At 30.9% G+C, this 24,246-nt stretch overlaps 1 long non-coding RNA gene across 1 annotated transcript in view; it reads left to right on the plus strand.

Moving 5' to 3' along the window:
* The first annotated feature begins 9,380 nt into the window (after nucleotides 1–9,380).
* Nucleotides 9,381–24,246, plus strand: part of LOC135193982 (uncharacterized) — a 169,857-nt gene continuing 154,991 nt past the window's right edge. Inside the window, exon 1 of the long non-coding RNA XR_010309534.1 lies at nucleotides 9,381–9,560. This is a non-coding gene — a long non-coding RNA (uncharacterized LOC135193982). The remainder of the gene's footprint in view (nucleotides 9,561–24,246) is intronic.

The raw sequence follows: 24,246 nt of genomic DNA on the forward strand, positions 1-24,246 counted from the left end.
AAAGGTTGCTTCCAGTATTGCCATGAGATATCAAGGCGATATATTATGTGGCTTGTATCTCCTTTGTTTGTTGGTTACACTTAAAAATATTTTATTCAATAAGAAACTTAAGAAAATTAATGACTATAATTTTTTTTGTAATGGTAAAGTAATAAGAATATTTCAATTACACACGAGATCCAGCGATCCATGTATTTCCTATTCACGAGATTATTTTAAATAACAGAATGGAGTTAATTAATTACCATTTGGTGCAAGCTAGTATTCATATAGCAACTCATATTTGAAGATATTTTTTAATTTAAAATTGCCAGTGGTTAAACACGGTTGGTGTTAGTGCTCTGTGCAGACCGTCTGAGTAGGTACCACCCACTCAGATATATTCTTCATCCAAACAGCAATACTTGGTATTTTTGTGTTCTAGTTTGACGGGTGTGTAAGCTATTATAACAACAGACACTAGGAACTTGACATTTTAAATCCTAAGTTTGGTGCATTGGTGATGTAATGAATAATTAATACTTCTTACAGTTTCAATGTCTTTGGCTGTGGTGACCACTTACCATCAACATATTTGTCCATTCACCTATCTATATTCTATACCATAAAAAGTGGTCCGATAGTGAGTGGTCAATATTGCATACAGATTTTAATACTACAAAAAATAAAAATTATTCTTTACAACAATAATTGCGCGGTCGACCAGCGAGGATCGCAGATGTTATGCCCATTGTGAACGTCATTACACTGGACACATCAAATGCTGAGTGGGTGGCATTCATTCTTCGGAGCCTGTCCCTAAATCTGGAACCAGGTAAATCAATGGTAATTTGTCATTACATAACAAATGAGAAGTAAACAGGATCACTACAAAAACGATCTGAATAATAAACAAACGTGGTCGCTAAAAACTCATTGCGCTCGTGACCGCAGCGAAACGAATCATTTAAAATTTTATTAAAAACAAATTAAACTTTCGAAAGCATTCAAATACGTTTATAAAGAAAGAGCGACGGTTTAAATTAATTTTATATATATGTATGACTTTAGAGGTAATTTTTAGTTTTTGTTTTAAAAGAGCTACTATGCGAGTTCCTTTTTTTTATAACATGGACGACAAAATGGAACACCTGTAGGCAATTGGTTACCACACATAGACTTGGCGCCGTATTTTTACCATTTCTTACCAACATGAGGAATTAAAATGTTACGTGCCTTGGGCCTGTGTCACACTAAGTGCCTTGCCGTTTATTCTCGCTGGAAGCCGCTTCACGAAATTGTGGTAAATTTAATTCCAAAAATACTTCACTGTGAAGTTTACTCGAACAGAATAAATAATATTATTTGTATTTGAGAGCAGCAAAACCACACTTCTGACTTTAAAATTACTTATGATATGCAATGAGACACTGTTTGAAAGTTCTTTACTCAATCACGCTTGAGCGAATGTATTCTGATTAAATTCAGTTTAGAGTGGTGAATAAGATTTAAAAGAAACATTTATATTTAATACAATAGGAAAACTGATTGCCTCGTCGATTCAGTGGCTAGCTCATAAAGCATGTTTAGAGGTATTAAGCTCGGCCGGGCTAATAAAATGCTATTGAGTTTTCCTCAAGAAATTCAGAATGGCAGTTTTATTTTTATGTTATAGGTGGTAAACGAGCAGGAGGATCACCTGATGGAAAGTGATTACCACCGCCCATGGACACCGGACATGGCTCGGAATTCTGCATCGGTTCGGAAAAACCGCCGGCGAAAGCTGGTTCCACAGAGTGGTTGTGCGAGGCAGAAAATGTCTTAAAATGCTGTTGTAGATTTTCGGTGTGGACGTTGATTTTGTTTTTTTACACACAATATTTTTTTATTCACCTACCCGGGTTTGAACATAGAACCTCAGCATCTACGATCTTGTAAGCCAGCAATTTGACCAACGAGGTAAATATTTGTATACACTTGTATATACACGCGGTCATGACTTGTACAGAAACAATTGTTAATTTTTAATTATGTTACTATTAGTTAAAACCTCTATGTTAATAAATGTTTTACTAAAGACGTATACATTTTCGAAACGTTTAAAGCAAGAAAGTGAGTGATTCTCCTATTAACCTTTGAACTACACTAACTATAGCGTAGAACACTTCTGTCTGTCAGACTGTCAGGGCTTCGTTAACTAGTACTCACGGTGGCGATATAAAATACGTAAATAACGTTTTCGATGCACAGATAACATTTTAAATATTTAATTGTGTTTATTTATTAATAGCGACCCGCCTCGGCTTCATACAGTTCCAATTTATTAATAAATTAATGAATAGTATATAAATGTAATTAATTTGTTTCTAATCAGTTGAAATGTTGTACTGTTATTTCTGCTATAGTACCATCAACGTACAATAGATGGCGTGCGAAGTTACTTTATTTTCTTAAAAGCGATAAAATAGGATGCAATTTCTATTCGTTATTTTTTTTTAAATAATGTAATAATAAAGTAGCTCAAACTAAAATGTATAATAAAAAACAATAAAAAAAACTTTTGAATTTAATTGTGCAAATAGGTTATTATAGTTTTTTTTTTTTTTTAATATGTAGCCTCTGTATTAAATCAGGGAGAATTATGTTTTATAACTATATTATTAAATTATTTACATGGAAATGCGGAAATTTAACGTGCTGGAATTCACAGTAAATATGCCAAGAGGTTATACCAATTATAATACATACACATTTCTAAACATTCCTCTGTGGTTCGTTAAGTTCATTAAACAAATATTATTTCGTCTGTTAGTGTAAATATTTAAAACAAATTCGTGACCTCAACAAAGCTGACGATTTAGTGAAGATTTAAGGTATTTTCTCAATTTGATCCAGATAAAAAACCTAGGGCGATTTTTGGTTTTAATAGAGGGAAGTTCTAGATTACAAAGTCGCGTAACTAAACTTTATACGGTTATAATATTCATAATATCTGTCTGTCAGTTTGTACTTTAACATTTAAGACATTATGAATTTGGAAATGAATCCAAAAAAGCAAATCATAACTTACAATTAATATAAATTTAAAAAAAAAAGCTTTGTAATCTCAAAGAAAGTCTTAATCAATACACTAACTTATATTCATGATAACAATTACCTTGCCTAAATTAAGTATATTTTAAAAATATAATCCGTATTTTCATTGACCATTCAATTTATATTTATAATGTTGAAGAGTTTCGTTCAAAAATATAATATAAAAACTATTTTAAAGTCAATATAATTTTTCTTTACTAGAATAGTACAAAACACTTTTAAAGTTCTAATTTATCTTTATATAATATAATATTTCCTCTACGATGCGTATATTTTACACTATTCATGTACAATGCTAATCTAGTTACAGGATTATTATAATATAATCTAGTCTTTAGTAGCTAGTATTATTAATCACTGGATCTTAGTTGTTATATCCCTTCATGTTAATACATACCGTTGATACAGGAACACGTCAAACAAAGTCTTTATATTGCACTGGAATAACTAACGACTATTTATTTTGCTACTACGCTATCTAAGAATATGTATAACTATTAACTACCACAACCTCACATACCGCTCTAGCACAAGTATATACATTTAGCGGTTATTCTATGCACATATCACATCATAGAGTCCGGATCAGAACTCAGAGGTTCCTCTTCGTGATCTGCGTGATGCTACGTCACTGGGCACTCGAATTAAGGAATACATTCATACAAGCGATAGTAATGGTAAATTTTACTGCGAAATATGTTTCGTTTTAAGACATCGGAAACAAATACGTGCGATAGAAACGTTATTGAAGAACGTCTGAATCAGACTACCCAGTTAGCCTGACTGATCATTGCTACTACTATAGTCCTGTTCAAGCGTAGGAGAGTATAGGTCTGCTAGTGTATCTTCTAACGTGACTGCTAATTGATTAAATTTAGATGGCGTCTTCGGCACTGAAGTACTGGATACGTTTCTCCAAAGAGACCTTAACTTGTATTCTATTGCATTTAATATGAAAAATCTTAACACAATATTAATCGAACGATCGTAAATTTTCTTAATTTTTTTTTATGTCTTACCATATTTACCCTTACATGGTAAAACGTTCTAATTTTTATCAACTCACGATCGAGATATGTCGTTTTAGGATTTGATCTATTATTGTTGGTTTAGCTTTGAGATAAATAGATAAATACACTTGGAATTAAGATACATTCAAAATTATGTTTGTAAATAAGTTTAATTTATAAAGTAAAATAATTCTGAAGTAATCGAGTCACAAATAAGACCCTGTATAAATAAACAAGGGCGCAATCAACGCCTCGCAGTAAACCTACCGGTCCTAAGGGGAATATTGCATTTTCGCAACGAGCTAATAAGAGAGAAATTAGAAAAAAGCGAATTTACGAAGCAAGAAAAGTTACTAGCACACTAATGTGTAAACGGCCTTTCGTATGATCCTATGTTGATATAAATAGATTAAAACAATTTTATTAATCAAAATACTAGTTTTCGTCCACAGCTTCGCCCGTTTTACTTATAAAAAAGTAGCCATCAAAGCGTAACAGATAGACAGACGGACAGAGTAACTTTTACAACAACTATTAGTTAAAATAAAAATAAATAAGATGAAACATAACATTAAAAAAAAGTAACATTTTATAGTGTTGACAACAAAAAAATAAAAAAAATCTGAAGAAAAGCCTTATTTCGCACTCCACAATCTCCATTGGTGCCAACATTAGAATCCAAATAAATGTATAGGTACGTAGACAAATTATTGAAATAAATTCTAAATTTTCTTAAAAGGAGAGAAGGCTATTACATGGTACCCGATGGAATGGTAACGGGAGAGAGAAATTCAGGACTAATGTAGTTTTTCGCACGTGAGCACAGAAAGAAAGTTGCATAACTTTCTCTCTCCAGGATGCTACTGAGGATCGATTTACAAAATACTTTAACTACGGGGTAGTTTAAATTCAGCACCTTTTACAGAACAGACATTTGTAGTACTAAATTTCACAATGCAAATATGATGATCAATAAACTCAATTCTATCAATAACTGTTCGATTTTTAAAATATTTCTGTCTTTACTAATATGTTTCACACTACAAAAATAATATCAATAAAAAAATATAAATACACAAAGTAAAACATATGTATATTATGTGAAACGAGCTTTATAAAACAATATGGCCGACGGTACTCATCCTATTTTGACGGATGAGCTAATTTATATGCAGGAATTATTATGCTTTCTATAGTACTTTTATATTACACCAGCAACAGACTTAGCCTAGGTCTCAATTATTTATCTCATGATCTAGATACTTGACGTTCTGTTTAGAAGCATTTTTTATCTATAACGGCATGTATTTTTTTTATTTTGTATTCGTATGCAAATACAGAAACAAGATATTTTTTATTATTTTTAAAGTAGAATCACAATAGCACTTTTGAATCGTCATGTTGTACAGTGTTTTAAATAATGTAAAGCTACCAACGGTTCGGTTCGGAAAGTAGATTATTCCGAGGAGAACCGGCAAGAAATTCAGTAGGTACTCTTTTCCACCATTTTAATTATAGATTATTCAAGTAAAGTACAATTAAATTTTTATATATCCTGCCTAGAAATCAATAAATACTATGTCCACGCTTAATGTAACCTTGTTTTGAGTAATGTGCCGTATTTATGAATGTTTTTGATATGAGCTTTAAATTTAATACTAATGTCAAATTATCTTTGTGTATTATGCAAAAAACTAGGCTATTTACCATTCATCAATTATTCTACTTCTAAACACCACTAATTATAGTTGTATTCCGGTGTATAGGGGATATAATTTCTTAGTTCCCAGTGAATCAACAAACTTATTATGATAAAATAGCATGTATTTACTTAACCAGTATCTGCTTTGGTTCGTTTATATGCGTTGACGCGTCATTTAATTGATTAAGTCGAAACATGTCATGTAGCATTTATTTTCTCGTTGGAAAAAAACAATACGCGTTTCTCCCACATGAAGAGGGGGGGGGGGGTGCGTATGTGGGACTATTTCCTTTTAGTGGGTATGCCTAGTCCACCCTAGTACACCGGCATACCCACTAAAAGGACAGCGGTACCCTCTCCATCTTTTCGGCGGGCACCACAGTATCGCTTTTGCTTGCTACCGCCTTTGCGGGCCTCAGCAGGGTTAACCTCCCATTCCTGTTCCGCTGCCTCCTTCTGCCACATGACCGACATTTGACATTTTTGCCGAAGGAGCGCATTTCCAACCAGCACGCCTCCCTGCCGGATGGATGCCTGATGAATTGTCATGTAGCCTATACCAATCGCGGAAGAAATAAAGATAAACAAACCATAGATTTACAAATTCCATACGATTTGCTAATAGCTCAGCTATATTGTGTTCTACAATCAGTTCTTGATTAATATACCTTTATTTATAACACAACACTGTACCATTTAACTAAGTAATTACTTGAATTTTACAATTTCACAGATATTCAATACGCCATTTTTCGCAATGCATTTTTTCCGCAATGCATATCATAATTTTTTTACGATCTACCAACGATATCAGTTTAATTCAACGTTAAAGTTGTTCATTTGTCATCCTTTGACTGGAATAAGCTGTAAATACTTTTTGCAATAGTACCATCAATGTACAATAGATGGCGCTAGTCGTTAATCTATACTTAATATACTTATTACTTATATACTTATACTTATATTTAATATTAAAAATGTGAAAGTAACTCTGTCTGTCTGTCTGTCTGTCGCTCTTTCACTGCTAAACCAATGAACCGAATTTGACGAAATTTGGTGTGAAGCAAACTTGAACTCCAAGGAAAGACATAGGCTACTATTTTTGCCTAACTCATGATAACCAACACCTAAAACGCGAGCGAAGCCGCGGGCGACAACTAGTATTTATATATATGCAAAAATATTCAACGAAGAGTTGCTAACCATGCCGAGTATTATAAAAATTAATTGAAATAGATTAAGGTACATTTCAAAGATAACTAAAATTACATAATTTCGATTACACGTCTTTGATTATGCGTGGTATTAACACGTGTAAACAAAGCAATTAAACTAATCGATTGTAATAAAATTTATACTTTATGTGCAAACTGGTTTTAAAGGAAATTGAATTTCTATAAGGTCATCCGTAACTCCATAACATTATGTTATTAATTGACTAAGAAAGAGAAATATTTTATGTTAATACGTTTCAAGATGATCTGTGCCGATTTCGCACAATTAAAGACTATAAATAGAATTAATTAAAAAATAAAGATTTATAAATTGCTTAAGAAGAAGATAGAAGATAAGTTTTTAAAGAAAATATATAGAAGTATACCTTTATTATAATATCAGTTTAGATAAAATCAGCCTATTAGTTTAGTGGCAACGACTCTAAATCTAGACGGTTTATTTTTTTTTAAATTAATGTCACTTTTTTTCTATATTTTGTATATTTAGCTCACTAAACACGCTGTACAAATGAGGTGTTACATAAATAAGCGAGTGAAGAAACACCAAATTTTTGGTCTTTATAATCTGAAAGGAGTTACGCCCTATGCTACAAATTAAAAAAAAAGTTATTCATTTGGAGCGTAGGTAAAGTGGATAACAAATAATCAATATACAATTGCACGAAAACAAGCAGAACTGCGGTTTTTCGTCTACATTTTTCTATATTTAAGTCGGCAAAACATACTGATGCTGTAACCTGTAGGCAAAGGTTTTCTCCCTAGTAAAGCATTCTGTAAGAATAAACTCGACTAACCTCAGAACACGAACGTGAAATATCAGTATGTTATATGCGACTTTGAGTTTATGAATTATTTAATTTATATGATATATGTATCAAAATGGCGTATCATTGTCAAATTTTCAACCATTTTCCTTCATTGCATGTTTGCAATTCAGTTGCAGATACGAAATTGATTTAAGCAGACCAGTACTGGAAAACTCAGAGGACTCAATTTTATCTCATCATTCGTTTACGATTCATGATTAAGTTCTGTTCTCCATCTTAACTTTTTCATAAGCTTTGATGGATTTACACATTTTTTAAGTTACATTTTTTGCAGTTCTTATTTCCAAAATTTTTTATTTTAAAATATTTGATCTATTTAAATGGAAAAACAATTGAAACCGAAAAGTTGTTTGCTTTACCGTTGAATTTACAATGAAAGGGAATGAGGAAAGATGTCTTTAACACTTCTTCGTTTTATTGTTAGTTTTTTTGGAACGAAGTTCTTTTATGCGGCTTACAAAAGTGAATGAACTGGAAGAAATCGTCACGTAAGGAAATAATGTTATGCTGTCTCCAGGTGACCTTTCCCTCTCTATCTCTTTTTATACGGTTTTATTTTAATTGTTATTATTTAGATTCACACGAAATTTTAATAAAAAAAAATGATCTACTAATTTTACTAACTATAATAATAATTTATAAAATAACAAAATAATTTATTTTCAAACGTTATTCAATTCAAGTCACATTTTCAGTTGTGATAAAATGTATTAAAACGAAAAAATATATCACTAAATTTGATCTAGGCTCAAGCACAGTCAGTCAGTAATACCGTCACTGTATATGTCTCTATTGTTAAATTTATTATTTAGTAATAAAAACTCCTTTCAGTCAGATGTTCGCAAATTGTTCCAATAATTTGTTTTTCTTACATCTGAGTAATGAAATATGTCGGCATCGTTGCCACCAGATACCGAGACGGTTTAATGAATCCGTCAAGGGTGCGTTTACCTTGTTTTATGTTTGTTTATTTTAGTTACATAACTCTAATACCTATTACTTTTTATTACGGCCCTTGTAACACCTTAGCTACAAAATCGAATTAATATACAAATGTATTTTACTATATAAAAATGTTTAATTTTTTCTTTCGACTCTTTTACCTTAATTAAAGTAATTGATCTGTTATTTGGAGTAAATAATTGCTTGTTACTTACATAATTAAAAGTTTTTTAAGCCGGATCGTTAAAACTTCTTTATTTATGCTTAACTACGATTATTACGGGTTTTTTTTTAATTTAGATTTTGGTTTTTATACAAAATATCTATAATTTCCAAAAAAAAGTCACGAAAAAGTTTGTTAGCATGTATATTATATCAAACGCCAAACGGAGTGCTAAGGAAAATCAATGTACAGCCTAATATTAAAAAAGAAAGATTTTTTTTTTCTAAATTTTATTATAACACAACTTAGTCTTTTCGTTCTAAAACGAATAAAAATTTTGAATTTTACATAAGAACAGATAACGCAATGCGACGTATGTCATTTCGTAGTACTACTACCATGCGCAAACGGCAATCGGCGGAGAGACGTCTTCGCAGTCGGTTGTGTCGTGAGCGTGACGTAAAATAGTAATATTCCGTAACGTAATATTGTGACTTCGTTTACGTGAAAAAATTATAAGTGCAAAAGTATTTACAAGTGAAGTGTTTTATTAAAAGTGTTTGTGATTTAAAAAGGATTTTTGTTTTCCGGAAGGTGTAAATAAAGGTAATTTTTAAATGTATTTGGATTTTAATAGTCCAGGCAGATTATTTAATAACTTATGCTATTGTAATATTTACAATAAATCCAAAGTATGGTAGTATATATGGAATACGTAAAATATAAAATTATATTTTTAAATTTAAAGTTGAATACGCTGTAATATATTTTAAATACAGCAGATTGTAAAGAACTTTATTTGTGTGCAAAAACATGCCATTCATAACATCACTTCAAATCGTACTTGTATAATATATACATAAAAATTAAAAAGTTTAAAGTAATAAAATTATACAAAATAAAATAAAAATAAAAAGATCGCCTATCAAGGAGTTTTCACGGGGACTTTAATTAATTATTAAGTTGGTATATTTTAAAACTCATTCCAAAAATGTGTTTTTTGAGCTGTTACTGCCTAAGTTAATTGCTTTCTCTGTAAATAGTCTTGTGACCTATTTACATTCTTCGCTAATTTTCTAAAGACATTTTGAGTACCGAAAATTGTTTACAGGCTCTCTATATTAATTTCTTTACAAAATAGTCAAAATTATAATTAAAGAAAAAAAATTTAATTTTTGTTCTGTGATAAATAAATAATAAGTTCTATTTTCAAATTTCTGTCAAAGATTACAGATTGTACAAAGGTTATTTAGTTTTTTTTTTTTTTAAATACCGTCGGCTTTTTTTGTTTTAATGGATGTATGTATCCTAATAAATTATATTTAAAGTTTATCAATATCCTTATTTCTTATTCATTTAAGAAAGAAAGTAAATACCTATATAATAAAAATATTCTGATATTATTCCCGGTAATATGATCCGGTTTCGTTCTTGGAAACAATTCGCTAATTTTAACCACATCAATGATAATAATTAATTAATGTTTCAAATCAATTTACACGTAACCTAGACGTGTAAATTGATTTGAATTGAACTCTGTATAACGTAGATGATATAAAACTGTGGGGTTAGTATTCGTTGATTTCCGTGCCGAATAAGCAATCATTTAATTATCTATGTAACTTATTTTTCTCGCCGGATCTTCTCGGCAGGATCCTTAAATTTAATTAAAATAGTGCAAGATGACGATTTAAAACTGCTTCCAAGAGCCTACTTTAAGTAAAGCATATTTTGATTTCGATTGGATGCTTGTCGACCGTCGTGTTTTTTGTGATTTTAAATGTGTCGCTTATAGCTGAAAGCAATCGCCACCTATGCTATGATTCTTGTAAAAAATAAACAGTAAATCGTGATTTTTATATAATACCTGTAATAGAACTTTAACACGCCGCTTCGCGTTTAAATCTTGGAATAAAAAATACGAAAGTTATGAAAACGTTTACTGCTATCGTAAACAATACATCAATATAAAATTTTATAGTTATTCGACTAAATTCAAAGTAACAGTCGCAGAAAAAAAGTACATCGAATTTACCGTCTCCAAAATTTGACGCCGTAGCCTACTCCTCTAGATAGCCTAACTGCTTAGCGAGCGTAGTCAGTAATCCTTTTACGTTTTCTGTCTCAAAACTTTGAGATTTACATTACACCGCTTAATAAATAAAAAAGGACGAATCTTTATTCAATAGAAACTTAATTATTGATTGTTAATAAAATCTACCACAAAATTACATGTCAATAAATAAAGGCTAATTCCTCAAAATACAATAAAACATACGAAAGCTTAGCAGGAAGTTAGTACATGATGATATTCATTGTACCTTAACTATTTACGTTATTTAATTGCCGTATCTACATTTCAAAACAGTACCTTTATTTAATCTTATAAATTTACGATAAGAAATTGCTGACACTTAGTTTACTTGAGTTAAGTATATTTGTAAGTAAACTTGTTTTTCCATGTAGGTAACTAGCGACTAAGGGTCTACATAAAAACGATTTTATTAACGGAAAAATTAAAGAAATACAAAGAATCATTGTTGTTTTTTGTTCATTCATTTGTTTTTTTTTGGCCAGTTCTTACGTTGGTTACCTTATCAAAGTTACATTACTTACTTCGCTAAAAATAAGATGAATTATTAGGGAACGCATGAATGACACAGACAAAGTTTCATTCTATTTATTTAAAAACCAGCGATTTAAAAATTTTGCGTACAGCTTGGTGAAGATACAAATTAAAATAGCAAAACAGATCAATATCAAATTGCGTCAATACTAATACCACGAAAAACAGTATTATTATTAATTTATAATATTTACACTAAAAAGTAATTGCCCCTGAATATTTACTTCTGGTACTTCTGGTCGAAGGCCTACACTATCCTCTTACAGGAAAGATTTGAAAGTTATACCACCGCTCTGCTTCGTGTTGATGGTCATATATATATGATCAAATTTCATCCATAAATGTTCCAACCACTGGTTTAATATTTTGTTAAATTCGTCATTTATTTCATTTAAAAATGCGCATTGCGTTTCAAAGACATTTTTATGTACATCGACAACCTGTAAATAGATTGTCTAGCTAAAATATCCAATATCGGTGTTCTTTGGGGCCAGACTCTGCTTAGTCAAGACCAAGACCTAGATAACTTTAAATATCGGCATGCGATTTACCTAACGGTTTTTTGAAGTTATACTTCTTTGGGCGCTTTAATTCTTACAAAATATTGAAAATGTACCATAGAAAATGACACAACGAACGAATTAAAGAGCTTGTTTATGACATCTTTCATACATTAACAACCTTACAAAAAAGTTTTAATTCTCACCCGAAATAAATGTAGTTACATTGTATGGCACTTAGTGATCGAATGTATTCGCAGCGAATGAATGAAAAAAAAAAGATATATAAATTCTAATACGCGTACAGATTACGTATGCATAAAAACAAATGTATTTTTTAGGCTTTTGTCAGCTGTCGTCAAACAAGTTTTGACGATTGTAACTTCAACTTCGATCACATATAATCATGTCTCATAAATTATTTCAAATAATAAACCTATTTTGCTATTATATCCGACATTAAACCTATTAAATCCCGCCTTGATACCAAAAGTTACTTTCTCAATTTCGTGTTTATTTGTGTTATATACAATATAACATATAATAATTATCTTTATATAGTTAAAATAATTTGAAGGATCTGTTGAAAAAATGTCAGCTAAACATATTCATTCGTATTGATGTTTGTCAACATAACGCTATGAACATGAACCAATTTGGATTTATTAAATATATGTCAATAATTATTATAAAATTATCATCATTTAATTCCTAGTATTATTTATTAATCGTATTACGTTTGAGTAATTTTAAGCAAAATTTAATCAATTATTATTTGAGTTAAAAATAGATATAAATAATATTATTACTTTCTAGAATTCATTGAATTATGTAAATTTTCGTAATTGAAAACGTATAGTTCTTCCAGATAACCTAGATCCTCGGACGGAGGACACGTTGATCTCAAATATTTCAATCGCTTAATTTATGTCTACTGTTTCGTTTTATACTTAGCTTTGAATGAAGATATCGTAAGGTAACCTGATGATGACGTTCTAGAATTAGAGCGTTGCCAAAAAAAAAAAAAAATTAAGTCGTTAAAAAAAAAAAATAAAGATGTTTAAAACAGAAGCTCTTGTCAAGCGGTCCGGACGGCAAAGGGGCTGAAAAAAAAACAAAAGTAGCCTATCGTTGCGTAGTACCCAACATAATTTTTAAAAAGACTTAATATAGTTTTTAACTGGAAGCAATGAGTTTTGCTTGTTTTTTTTTTAAATATAAAATAGCAAGTTAGACTGGCTAATGGGTCATCTCATAAGTGGTCCCGTAAGTGGTTACCAGTGTCCATAGACATCAGTACTGTAAGAAATATGATCACAATAAGTATACATAATATCTTAGTTAAGGTTCGTAACCTTAGGAACTAAGATGTTATGTATACGTCATTATACGAACGAGTTCTACTACAGTGATTGAACTGAATAAATGGCACACATTTTTGGTGCTGGCGACGAATAATAACTGGAGCTTGTTTAAAAAGTATTTCTAATTTCATGTTTATTAATTATTAGTTAAATAATTTTTGAATATGAATTCCAAATACGTTCAAAGAACATGAATGAAATTAACACAATTACGTCGGTCCGTTTAGGTTCGGGGTATTTTTTTCCCGAGCCGGTGATAGATTTTTACTTTGACTATAAATACGTAAATGAGAATTACCTTTTATAAGAATTCCATAAATTGAGTTCAATTCAAACGAATTGAAAAAGAATGAATATAAAACTAATCAATAAAAACTCCTTATATTTTTGTATACCAATTTTATTGCTTATATCCTGATTACTTATTAATACTGATTTTAACTTTACCGATTCATAAATTCCAATCATTTACTAAAAAATAACATGAATAAATAAGGCATATTATTCGACTCAACATTATATCGTGGACCTAATACTAATTGATTTTTGCTCAGGATATATTTTATAAATTTAATTTTATTAACAACCATAACTTTGTATTTCAAATGTTGGAAAGAGTAACAACTGATTTTCTAGCCAGTTCTTCTCGGTAGAATCTACATTCCGCACAGTTTTGATCAGTAGGTACAATTCTGTAAAATTACGACTCAAAAGTGCTTGTAAAAGCTTACTTGAATAAAGTATATTTGGATTTTGTTATTGTTACCAGGCGCCAACCCTATTAGCGCCAAGGAGAGTTAGGCCAGTACTTGTAATTCTACTAAATATTAGTTTCTGAATATAAAGAAAAAATTAACAATAATGAATACATAAAAATATAATTCAGTTTTTTTATTTTAATTAATATATCTTCAAAGCTGAGCACGAAAAGGCGTATTTCAATGACATATACAAATTTATGTAAGAAAAAAATATACCATATGTTTGTTGTTAAATCAATTTGTGTCGATGTACAAGAGCATCTCAACTCTGATCTAAAGTTTCCGCTCTAATGAGATAAAAGAAACATTTTCCTCTTAGTAATGATCCAAGTTTTCGTATGACATCTTTACGCTGAAACTACCACTACAGAATACCCTACTACTACAGATGACTTGTACTGTGTGGGTATTATTTATTCTATGGTTCTTGCTTCGTATGGGTAGAACAAGCATCGACTACTATAATGTATTTGTTTTTTTTTAATGGCTTAGGTTGGCAGACAGGCAAATAGGTCATCTTATGGTAAGTGGTTACCACTGCTAATATATATTGGCTCTGTTAATAAAACCTCACATCACTAATGTTCCACTAACTTTGGGAATGAAGATGTTATGTCCCTTGTGCCTGTAGTTACACTGGCTCACACCGTTCAAACCTACCACCAAGTAAAATGTCTTCTCTAGCGTACTCATACATTATCAAAGTTTCATCACAAACAGATCAATGGTTTATGAACGCATAGAAGACAAACATACAATAGTTAATTTTTATTTATATAGTCGAATAATAATATCATCTCGGGAAAGCTGCTTTTTTCTCTATCGAGTTGATAAAATTATATATTTTTATTGCTACCAATCTTAATTTCATCTCGATTTAATATTTCCCTTCTTGCAAACATCCCACGCGAAGGCGATTAATTTGTACAGTAATATTTAAACTTATAAAGTAGACGTGACATAGGAGTTAATCATTCTTTATTTAAACATAATATTCAATTAATTTTACTCAATAAAAACAATCGTTGATTGAATATAAATATTACACACGTCTGACATAAACGGGGCCCTTTTACGAAGAGATGGGCGCTTATGATAAAGTTCGCTTAATTAAGTCTCGCAAACAACCATGAATTCGAATTTATTTGGGATAATCCTAAATTAAGTTCAGTCATCCGTATAACACACTATTAAGTTAAATCAAAATTCCAGGCATTACGATGAATGTTCATGACGTCATGTCTTACATTAAACTTTTTATCTTACGACAATCTAATATTATAAATGCAAAAGTTAGTTTATTTGTTACGCTTTTACGTCTTAACTCCTCAACCGATTATCATGAACCGTACGTACACGTCAGGGGTACGTAAAAGGAACAGGCTATTTAATACCTGTTACATACCATCGCACCTCCCCTCGTCCCTTACAAACCTTTAACAGATATTCGGATTTAGTTTTATAAATAAGTAATTATGATTTTAATTTGAGGTCATACAATATACAAAAAATTAATAACCTGTGTGTTTTATCACATTCTGATTTTATTGAAAATTGAGAAAAGCAAAAAAATCCTTTTTTAAAAATGGTTGATCCATCGATGACTACACCACAACGATTAATCTCATTTAAGCCTTAAAAGCTCAACAGTACGCCGTCCGACTTTCGATATGAAAGACAAGTTTGATATTAACTCATGAGCTGTTTGTTGGCTTGTAAGTAAATGCGACTATAGGAAAATTTATAAAGTCATTGAAAAAAACCATGATGATGCACAATATATTAAAAACTGTAAATTGCACTTTATTTGAACTGGTTATTGTAAGCACTTGTAGATTACATTAGATGTAAGGCATCGAAGTATAACTTAGCTTAAACTTAGCGATAGGATGAAATGATAAGTAGGTGATGATAGAATGAAGTTATTTATCTATTATTAATATTGAATATACCTACTATAATAATCTATCGACGAACGATACGAACGAACAATTTTTTTCTCATATTTAATTCACAAAAAAAATATCCATTCATTCATCATTAGCCCGTGACATTTATCGTGCTGGACATATGTCTTTCTCATAGCACGCCATAGAGCTTGATCTTCAGCTCTCTTTCTCCAATACCTACCCGATGCTATTCAAATGATTAAATAAATATACGTAGGACGCAAATTATAGGAACATCCAAATGGTATTGTTTTTTATGGTCACCCCAATTTGAGAGAATTCCTTTTCTTGTCATTATAATTAATTGGTATCTCTTTACAGGAAGTGTTTTATATACATTCGTATTTAGACTGGCCTTAATTTAGAACGCGATTCTGATTTCGATTGAGACAATTGTAATACAGTTAAAACGTGTGATTAATTTATTATTGTTTGTGATAGTACTCTTAAAACGTCATGGACATTGATTTTTAACACGCTTATATTAGCTTCACTTGTAACTATGTATGTAAGAAAATCTTGGAATCTTAAATTGACCCATTTCCCGGTCTTCGATTAGGATGAAATTTTTCACACGCTCTGAGTTCTGGTGACAATACATGAATAGCTAAGAAACGTCATTTCAAATCCAATACGGCGACCTCCCCAAGATGGCGGACTGGCTGTTTGAAATCCACCCCCATGATATGGATATCAAATGAAAGGGTTTTCTGTCAGGAATACGAAAAAAATAGTCACGTGACTTAAATCCAATATGGCGGACGTCCAAGTAGGTGGACAGGCTATTTGTAATGCACCCCCATGATATGGGTATCAAATGAAAGTGTTTGCTTTTGTAATTTTTTAGTGCGCGCTAAAAGCGTGTTTTTTAGTTTTTTTAAACTATTATTACTTATTTATTTTTATTTCATAAGTACCTCACGGTAAGAAGCCACAGCCGTCAATAGAAATTGCTGCTGTAAGAATTATTAACCATTCCTTAGATCAAAATGCGCCATCAACCTTGGGAACTAAGATGTTATGTCCCATGTACCTGTAGTTATGCTGCCTCACTGAACACAACAATGCTAAGTATTATTATTTTTAATATTGCTGCTTGGCAGTAGAATATATAATGAGTGGGTGGTACCTATAAGCTTACACAAACTCACCTACCACCAAGTAAATGATGAAAAAAAAACAAGAATTTAAGTAATGAAATAATGAAAATGCAAATGTGTTGTTTTGTTGGTTCTTAATTAATGAAAGGAAGTGATCGTATATAGCCGTACACATTAGTGACATAGGCTACTTATGTTTCGGTCAGCTAAGACTCGTGAGGAAATAGTTCTTATAATCCTTATAATATAAATGTTAGAGCTATTTCGTTCGATATATATGTGGGTTTCCTTTCCTTTACCTTTCCTTCTTCGAATCGCGCTTCATCTTCTGGTATATTTATGTGTATTCGTACAGGTTTTATATTAATTTAAAAAAATAATATATTTTTAATTAACAGTTTTCTTCCATCTAAATGGGACCATACGGAAAGCATTATTTCCCAAAATAAAAAAAAGGAATTCTACGAATCGGTTCAGAGGAAACAAACTAAATGTATATAATCTCATTGATAATCTCCTTCGTTTTTTTAGAGTTGGTTTAAAAGTCTCCTCATTTATTATATATCCGAAAAATTATAATTCTCAAATTTCCAAACTTTATAATATGCATAATATTTCAAATTCATATAAGAAAGAAGTTTATGCAATGTTGTACAGAGCTTCAAAGATTTTATGTCGGTTTTTGTGCCAGACTAATGTGATGACTTTTGAAACACAACCCAGAGAAAACATACCGCGCCAACCCTAAATAAATGGGAAAAGAGTGAGCGAATACTAAAAAGTTTTTATGTTACTGAAATAAACTTTTATTATCTGTTTAAAATAGTAATGAAGAATTATATTATGTGTATATTGTGTATAATACAGGTAAATTGGTAATTTGTTCTATGACTTATACAAAACGTAATATATTTTGCCGATGACACTTGTAGAGGACTGTATATTACACATCTTTATTTTTTTTTAAAACTTTAATTAACATTAAATTCTAAAGTTTTTACGATGGTACTCCGGATTATAACCCTCGCTTGGAATCTTAGAAGCCGTCGTGATAAGTTAATGACGAGAGGTAATTGCGAAGTGCAGCAAAGCCATCCGCAAAGCAGTGTTACTTTAAATATTAATGTCATTATAAAATTGGGTCTTAAACAAAAACATAAATTAAAAAATCAGCAAAAGAACGTGGCTCCGAACCGCATACCGAAAGTATAAAAGTATTTATAATTATTTTTGACCCAGGTAATTAGAAATAAATAGATTCTTTATTTGAAAATTGATTTTTATAATTAAATATAATCTCCGTCGAAAATGTATATTTTAATAAAATTTAAGTTTTTTTTCAGATTTTTTTTTATCAATGGTTATACTTTTGCCGATAATAAAATGTGTTACATTTCGAAATGTTATATTTTGAATCAAGATTTTTAATTAAGAATACAATAAAATGAAGATATTTATTATTAGACGATAAAAAACACTAATCTCACTTTTAAGTTGTAAAAATTGTTCTCACAAAATGTATTGTCCCAACCGAAAAAAATGTTAATTAGAAAATAATATAACGAAATAGTATGTAATATTGTTATAATACCTATTAGCAAAAGCGTCTTAAAGTTTGGCAAGCGAATGGCGGAATTATTATCTTGCCAAAAGTAATCAGACGGATATTCGGATATTATTTTAAACTTTCCGGAGGTACATACATAGTTATATACATATTGATTGGCTCTTATTTATATAGGCTTTGGGAACATAAATTTAGAATTTCATATTACGAATATCAACGGTATACTCTGTAAGAACAATCTCGAAACTCACCGCAATCCATGACCTTGAAAAGAAAAGTAATATGCGACATTTACTGTAATAATTATATAATCTCTTATTTTTAATTCATTAAAGAGTAATATCATTTAATGATTTGTAATGATAGTGGCAAAATAAATCAAATTTTTCTAAAATATACTTTATTCAAGGATCACATTTGAATCTAGATTCTACAAGAACAGGTTGGTTATTGTTTGAACAATTACGACGAAGCGGTCCATGTCGGCGTCCTACCTATTTTATTATAAAAATAAAGCATATAAAAACTCAGTAGTCGTTGCCTGGGTAGAAGGTAGAACTGACAATATTTTGTTACGATTCACGTTTTCTAACTGAAATTTCCTGGCTATATATAGTATTGGTAAATCTTAATATTTATTTATTTGTAATTTAACACACCATATATTTTGCAAATGTAATGTTTCTTATTCTCTTAAAACAGACATCGTTATATTCGATTTTTTTTTATATATATATTAAAAAATCAATAATAATAACACCTAAACGACAAAAAAAAGTATGTTAAAAATAGACTTAAATCTTTTGATAAAGTTTTTTTTTTTAAACATCCAATATTTACAAAAAGGCAAAGGTACAAATGTTTTCGTTTTCAATAAAGTTATACATACGATATCTTTAGTCCGAAACCTAATTGTATAGTAACAATACAATAGAAATGTACATGTCTGTCCACACATGTCCCGCCACTTTGTGTGCTATTGATAAAGTCTGATTGTTTGACAGTTGCTGTTTGTCAGTAGGCGCTGAGACAGATACATTTGTTTATAAGTATGTATGTAGATGTGTGTAAATTGTATGTGTTAAAGCGACACGTTTCATAACAAACGTGCGATTCTATTTAGGTCTAGATACACGAGCTTTTTTTGTTGTGTGTCAATGTGTAAACTGAGTGAGACAGTGTAATTAAATTACAATGGAATAATTGGACGTTAAAAATCTATCCCTTAGTTACTAAGTATATAAAGATTTTATTTAAGCACTTGTTAATTTAAATATACAAATAGAAAAAACAATTTTAAGAACATTTGTTATTTTTATAATACTTACGTTGTTGAAGTAAAGTATTGTGAGAAAATGTCCTGACGGCCTGAGTCCATTAGCTAATCACACCGCTGCTCCAATGTTTGGTGGATACGCGTTTGGCAGAATTTCATTGAAATTGGACACATGCAGGTTTCTTCGCAATGTTTTCCTTCAACACTGAACACGATGAAACATAAATACAAATTAGGCACATGTTAATTTAGCGGTGCTTAATTATCGGTTCAGATGTTTGCGTTGTACGATGTGCCATAACGTCTATCGGTAGTTGAAAATAATCTTTATTTTTTTTTTTAAATTTGTCTTTTATTTGTGCCGAGAGGGCACAGATAATTTCGCCAATGTCACGTGCGATGGAGAAGACACGACAGAGGTTGAACGGTCCCGTCGAGATTACTGACTTAATTTAATTTTGAAGGCATAATAGTAGTAGACTCTGTTAACCCATAACTTAAGACAACATATAAGAACAATCACAAAAATATATCTTTTTGTTAAAGCTTATAGTGACGTTACTATTTGTGACGTCTGTCAACCAGTCATAGTTCATTGGTGAATCATTCTAAGAAAAAATAGAAAAACCTTATCTAAATTTGTACAGATATTATTTTTTAGAGCCGACGTATCTATAAATACATCCTGACCTTGAATAATATTATAAATGCAATATAATTTATCCAAGTATCTTAATTTGATTTGAGTGAAATAGCAAGACCGCATTATCGTCGAAGAGTACCAACGACATATTTGACAAGATTTACACTCCAAATTAAAACAAATTCCTTGTTATGCCATTTTGTCCTTCACCTTCAAATCGTGACGTCAATGAGACAAGGTATTAGGGTGTATTAATATCTTAAATGATTTCAAAACGTTGATAAGTTAAAAATAGAACTATTAAGGCGTTTTAAATTTTCTTTTTTAAATAACTTATGACACTTTGCAATTAATACTAGATATTTAACCTTGTGACTATACGCTGAACGCTCATTGGTCGCTTCTTGCTTTATCGACTGAACCGACCAATGATATAATTAGTTTGACTTCAATCAGCGTTTCAGAAACTGCAGGTTATGTGTTCTTCCAATAATTATGTTTTATAACAGATTTGAGATATGCCAACATCTAATACATAGGTACTATAATGAATGATGAATTAGTCTTATATGACATATTGGAGTTATTGAGGATACACGAAATAACGGGTCTTAACTGTAAACGTTAATATATTTAAAAAAAAACCTTTACTAGTCCTGTGCCGGCATCAATTATTGCTGGTCTCTATAAAAATCTTTACTGAAGGTCGGAAAACCCGATCGTTTTAAATTCGAGATAGTACTGAGTTTTCGTGCGTATAATTTGTGTTAAAAATGTATGCGTCGTGGTGAAGGACAACGTCGTATAACCTGCAAGTATCTAATAAAATTCTGCCGCTAGTATATCTTGTGTCTAACCAACCCACCCTGAAGATTGGTGAAATACGTTACAAACTTTTAAGAGGTGCGAAGAACTTAGCCTAAAAGTGGAAGATTTTTCTTGTACTCTGCAGAGGTGGTTGAGCAAGGTCGATGACATTGCTCGATTGGGCGTTACCTATAAATATGCCCCGTGCAGATCTCAAGACAAACATCCTCCCCCTCCTGTGTACAGTGCACAACGGCTTGTCCCGCGCTGATTTACCAGGCGACAGAATATTAAGAAAAAATATATCGCGATATTCGGTCGAAGGTGCCCTTGATTTCAATTATTCAATATGTTAATAAACAAACTCTTGTGATAGATAGCTTCAGAGCAAAAAGCGTATAATAACGTTAAGGGTACTTTGTTTATTTTTTTCTATTAATTATAATATTGTTTTTAATATGTTGTTGAACGAATAGAAAATGCTGTAAATATTGTTACTTATGTTACAGATATATTTTTTTTTCGATAACGATTACCAAGAAAAAAGATTTTATTGCAAATGAGATCACTTTACGTAAATTCATGCCTAAATATTATTTTCCTAATAACTTTATAACGGTGATGCAAACTAGACTGGATCATAAGTCAGATCCCAATAGGCTTAAGGTTATCAAATCAAAGACCGTAAATTAACGCTAATGCATTAGTAGCGCCACACACGCAGTCTCCATACGTCGCGAAACTAAAATTAGCTTAATGACTCCAGTGTATTAAAATTCAACTGTGCTTTCGATTTCAAACGGATATAATAACACACGAGTCTTTATATACCGTAATATATACTTATACATATATAGCCTATTCCAATCTAAATAGGAATAAAGATAAAGTAACCTTCATTATCGTATTTCATGCGATTTGCTAATAACTCAGCTATATTGTTCACTACTAAAAGTGTATGATGAATATGTCTTTATTTATAGTACAATACTGTTACACTTAAATACTTATATCCACTTTAATTTTACTTCCGAAATTCCGATAACAGTTCCGTCGACGTTTAAAACGTTATTTTTTCGAAAATTCATAGTGATTATCATAGATCGATCGAATCGAGCCCTCGACCAATGATATCGCGTCAATTTGCTGTCAAATGTTGTTTATTCGGCGTTTCTCCTCTTACGGTTGGAATAGAGTATAACTGTTTTAGTTTAAGGTGCATGCCAGTCAGCTCTCAGTTGGCATGATTTATTCAACAACTTTAACAATCATTTTTGCATTTCAGCCCAACACAAATACTTAGTGAATTATACATCTAAAGCTACCTCGTAAATTGCTCCATACATTGGTCTATACGAAAATCGGTTTGGTACTATTGAGTTGATCGTGTTTAGACAGATAGACAGACGCGGCAAGGGGAGTATTTTTTATATTTTTTTATAATTATATATATAGTAAATTACGAATAAATCGTTCGTTGTTAAATCTTATAATAAATAAATATATTAATTTTAATTATAAAACTCTGTTTTTATTTATATACTCCATAAATCATCTTCAATTACGAATTCTTTCAATAATCATCAATTTCGACATTTCCCCCGGGCTTCCCTAGACGGCTACAATTTTTTACAAGCTTTCATTTAAATTTATACTTAAAACCATTCCGTACTAATGAATGAAGCTAAGATTTTGCACAAAATGCTGGTCACAATACCATTTAATATAAAAAATGTTATAAGTTTTTATATGGATCGAATCGAAATATTTGGATAATTTAACTTTTATTTCAAACAGTTATTTCAGCTGTGCAATCACATTAATTAATGTTAGTTACTCAATCACGCCAGAACGGCTGAACATATCTAAATGAAATTTGGTACAGATACAGCTTATAATACTTTTTATCCCTAAAACCATCTTCTAACACGAAGTTATATAATATCATTTTATACGTAATTTTTTAAGAAAAGAATCCAAGTCAAGCCGTTATTTCGGCACATTATTATTGTATATTATTTTTCGTGTTATTAATATTGTTTAAAAGTGTTATATAGATATCATGTGTGCATATTTTTAAATAATATGTAAACATTTTTGCCTGTAACTTCCCAATTTTTTATCAATCTCTGCCTTTTCTAAATGTTGTCTGGAAAGATTGCTCTCTTATCAATAAGGTCGCTTTCTTCCTACAATAAAACATATTGATATTTTTAGCATTTTTTTAGCATTAGCAGCCTGTAAATTTTCCCACTGCTGGGCTAAAGGCCTCCTCTCCCTTTGAGGAGAAGGTTTGGAGCATATTCCACCACGCTGCTCCAATGCGGGTTGGCGGAATACACACGTGGCAGAATTTCGTTGAAATTAGACACATGCAGGTTTCCTCACGATGTTTTCCTTCACCGACGAGCACGAGATGAATTATAAACACAAATTAAGCACATGAAAATTCAGTGGTGCCTGCCTGGGTTTGAACCTGAAATCATCGGTTAAGATGCACGCGTTCTAACCACTGGGCCATCTCGGCTATATATTGATATTATTGTATATTTATGCATATTTTAGAAGTAAGTAAGCCAATATATGATTTTACTTTAAGCAACCATTCCTTGTATATTAAAAAAAAATACGGTCTTAAAAAATTATTTAAAGAAATTCAATTCTTCCAACGGCTTCGTCTCCGTTACAGAACACGAAAT

The sequence above is a fragment of the Vanessa tameamea genome, chromosome 23, assembly GCF_037043105.1.
Source record: "Vanessa tameamea isolate UH-Manoa-2023 chromosome 23, ilVanTame1 primary haplotype, whole genome shotgun sequence".
Taxonomy (NCBI): domain Eukaryota; kingdom Metazoa; phylum Arthropoda; class Insecta; order Lepidoptera; family Nymphalidae; genus Vanessa; species Vanessa tameamea.